We start from the raw sequence: 4159 nt of genomic DNA on the forward strand, positions 1-4159 counted from the left end.
TGTAACTATTAGTATGACTAGAAATTGATCCTTGCATTCAATCTGTACTGAGATAATTATGGTGTCTCGTAGGAAAGGCTTCCCAAAGATCAAAAATTGAGAATTTAACAAGAATGGTGACATTCTTGAGTTAACATCCAAGAGCCTTCTAATACAGTACATGCTTAACCCAAAATAAATTAAAGGAATATATTACCAAGTTCTAGGTCAGGTGATTATTATTTAATGGGCAGATAAAGAACATATATATTTTTTTAATGTCATAGGCTAAGGAAAGGGAACTGACAGCTGAGAAATTTAGTCCTTGTTCTCCTAATCTCAGAAACAGCATCTCTTCATCCACATTGCAGATAAAGAACAAACTGATATCTTCTTACAAAAGTATTTCCAAGAAGCTCATTCGTGACAAGACTTTTCCTTGAGAGATGTTACATACATACCCACTCACTCCAGATAAAAGAGCCCATGACAAACCAAAGCACAAATACCACCACAGACAGACTTGGTGAAGCTTGACTTTATTGGGGTTACTTACAGGAACACGGGTGAGGAGTTGCTTACAGTAGAAATCTCATTCTGACCCAGGTAGCAGCTCACAAACCTGGGAACCTGGAGCATTCTGCCCAGCTACAGGAAGCTCAAGAGGTTGAAGGCTGTCCTTTCTAAGTGACTCAGTTGATCTAAACTTTGTCCAGGCATCTCTGTTGGTTTCTGCTTCTTCCAAGCAGCTGATGTTGTCTCAGAGTCTTTGCAGCTTGACTTGTCTGAGAATCTTCTTTGCAGCTTAGCTAGTCTGAGAATGACTCTCCACAGTCTTTGTTGCATACTCTGGCAGGGATAGGCTTAATGAATCTGGTTAGTTTCATGAACTTCCTGAAGCTGTGCTTCCCTGTAGGATGGAAAGTTTCAGTCTCGATGGAAACTATTATACAACAAAAAGTGAAATTATTCCTAAGGCTGTTTAAATATGAGTTTATCTATTACAGTGAATAATAGTATAGAACATTTGTGTTTTAATAATATAAGAAGTGAGTGCTTCTCCTATAGAACATCATGGTATTGAAAGAATATATACCTTTATCTGTGTGGTTCACGCTAAAATTAAATCAATTAAGTGTGTTTTTGATGTGTACCAATATGCTGTGAAAATTTTATAAACAAACTAGACTCCATGGTTCTGTGCTTTTTGTTTTGTTAGGTTTGGCACTTTTAAGAGAGCAAAATAATTAGAAGTTGGGTAGGTAGGGAGATAAAGGAATGATCTGTGAGGTGTTTGGGAAGGGGTCCAATATATCTCATATAAATAATTCTGTGTGTGTGTGTGTGTGTGTGTGTGTGTGTGTGTGTGTGTTTGTGATTTAAAGAAAGACCATGACTACACAACTTTGATGACTCAAAAATTTATAACTCACCCAAAATTTTAGAAATCCAAGCTCATTGTTTAATATATCAAACTGAGTTTGCTGGAATAAGTTTGTGACTCCTGGGGAAACAGAAATTTAGAAAATGAATTGCACACACAAATCTTTACATAATAGTGACAGACATTTAAAAGAGAATGGCACAATGAATTAACTGCAGTCAAAGAAATATGTCTTCCAATTAAATCTCCTACTGCTGTGACAGTCAGATGCATCAATAATCAAAATACATAGAGCTTGGAGCTTGACTGAAATAACTGTGTCACTGACACATACAAGATTTCCCACAACTACAAAGGATGTGAGAGAGTGCATCCTCTGAATTTTAAAAATTGTTAATACTAACAATTATTTTATTAATACTAATAATTAATAATTGCTAGTAAAAGCAGAAGAGAATGCTTGTGCTGTCAACAAGAGATACTTTAAAGATGTTATTTACTCTATATCATTCATTCAACTACCTATAACAAACATTATAGGACTTTACATTTTTCTTAGAGAGGAAAAAACGTGTTTGCTACATAATCTCTGAGTGCTAGAGCCTACACAAAGCTGAGTATTAGCATGATCTATAATTCTAGTGTCACAGTGGGGGAAATATGAGGCAAAGACAGGGGAATTCCTGGAAGCTTTAGGGCCAGCCAGAATCATAGGTAGGAGGCAAGCAGGTAGGAGCAGGGACTCTCTTACATAAAGGGGAGGAAGGTAAGACACTTGGACATCTGAGGTTGTCTTCTGAATTCCTCATACTCAGTGTCACATATGTGCCTACACACACACAGTGTGTGTGTGTGTGTGTGTGTGTGTGTGTGAGAGAGAGAGAGAGAGAGAGAGAGAGAGAAGAAATTTCTTTGCAAGATTTCAAATCACTGCATTGTGAATATTACACAACAGAGATTGTTGTCTCCCTGAAATGATATACTAGAAGTGTTCCCTCTATAAATAACTCATAGAAAGAGGGAGGGGGAGAGATTGCCTGTATGTATGTATGCATGTATGTATATGTGTATCTGTGTCTCTGTGTTTGAAAAGTCTATAAAGAAGGCAAACTTACCCTTCTTGCATTATTGCTGATTATAATATAAAAATAAGGGTTAACTGAGTAGTCTCTCTCTAATGATCCACAAACTCAGTGACAGAATCCTGTTTTCAAGATATTATTTCTCTGAGGTTTTTGAGGTAACAGCTGTTTTAAAATTTTATTGGACTAACTCGTCATAGAGCAGATAACACAGAAAACCAAATTTTCATGAATAAATGGAAATATTTATTAAATGGCAGATCTCAGGAATGAAAATCTGATCCCTCATGGAGTCGGCACTTTCCGCTGGCCAAATGTAAAAGACATCTTGATCTTGGACAAACCTGAAGACGAATAAAATGCTATCCCTGCTACTCATGTTTCCCAAGTACACTCCATACAAACCTTTCTAAATAAACAATGACAGTACTGACTGCAAGTGCCTATCATTGCTTCTTATTTCTCAATGAAATTATTCAATCTCTTAAGTAGAACTACATTCTTCGATTAAAAAGGGAAGGAAAACAAGTAATATATTCTAATGACTCCAGCTAGGTACATTAGAAAATATAGAAAATATTGTTATCTCTTTAATGATTATAGTCTCCCTGGTCAGACTAATCTTGGTAACCATGACTACAAAAAAAAAATGTCAATCACAAATGACAATCTGCCTGATTTATCATGGGCCTCAATTGTAGGCATGCTCTAAGAAAAATATCCCTCCTAAAATATGCACGACCATATGATTTGAAAGAAATAGTCCCACTCTCACATGATAAAATCACTTCCATCATGGAGAGTGAGCCCAATGCTAAATTTATCCAGCAAGTGTTCTTATGCATAGAAAGGAAAAATAGAGGAGATCTGATAAACAATATTCCTAAAAGATTTTCTGAAAGAAGAATCTACCCCAATTCACTTGAATTATTTGTTCAGTCATCAATTGAATGTTTACCGTCAGAAGTCCACTATGAAGTGTATGATGCTGTAGACCATGGTATTTGAAAGTCAGTAAGATAAAAGTTCTGTCCTTCAAGAATTTCCATTCTAAAATGTAAAGAAATCTGTTAAGCAATATGTAACATAATGTTTAATAAATTATAAAAGGAAAACTATAGCAAGTTTTTAGGAGTTAAACAATTATAATTTAAATTGAGGCTTTTTCAACAAGATACTGATTGTTTGACTCCTAACACATATTTAAAAGATGTCAATAAAGTTTAGAGTCAGACACGTTTAGGAAATACAAGTGCTAATACATGGTTTGAGACTAAAGGCATAAGATAAGTCAACAAGATGGATATTTAACTAAGGAAAAGGGCAGAGAGGAGGTGTTGGACAATCAATCAAAACTTTTGATAATCGTATAGGAATGAAGATCAAAGAGAGCCATTTATGAAGTAGAAGAGAGTGTAGCTGGACTGCATTATTTTGAAATCATGAGGGACTTTTAAATGAAAAGATGGAAGAATAGCCATTTCTTTATAATCATTCAAAAATTATTTTGAAAAACCAGTAAGGAGGATGAGGCAGGAGGATCAAATTCCAGGCTAACCTGGTCTATATAGAAAGAAAAATGTTTAAAGAAGTGAGTGAGTGTGTGTGTGTGTGTGTGTGTGTGTGTGTGTGTGTGTGTTCAATTGATCTAGAGATAAGAAAAAATATAAGGAGATGTAAGTGCAGAAAAATATTAAAAAATATATAAGTATAG

General features: G+C 35.2%; 1 long non-coding RNA gene across 1 annotated transcript; it reads right to left on the reverse strand.

Annotated features, from left to right (window-relative positions):
* Positions 1-529: 529 nt before the first annotated feature.
* On the reverse strand, positions 530-3511 carry Gm40753. Its single transcript, XR_872006.1, has 3 exons — positions 3404-3511; positions 1413-1483; positions 530-889 (listed from the first exon to the last, which is right to left on the reverse strand). It is a non-coding gene; the product is annotated as a predicted gene, 40753 (long non-coding RNA).
* Between the last annotated feature and the right edge of the window lie 648 nt (positions 3512-4159).

Source organism: Mus musculus, chromosome 10 (assembly GCF_000001635.26).
Source record: "Mus musculus strain C57BL/6J chromosome 10, GRCm38.p6 C57BL/6J".
NCBI classification, from domain to species: domain Eukaryota; kingdom Metazoa; phylum Chordata; class Mammalia; order Rodentia; family Muridae; genus Mus; species Mus musculus.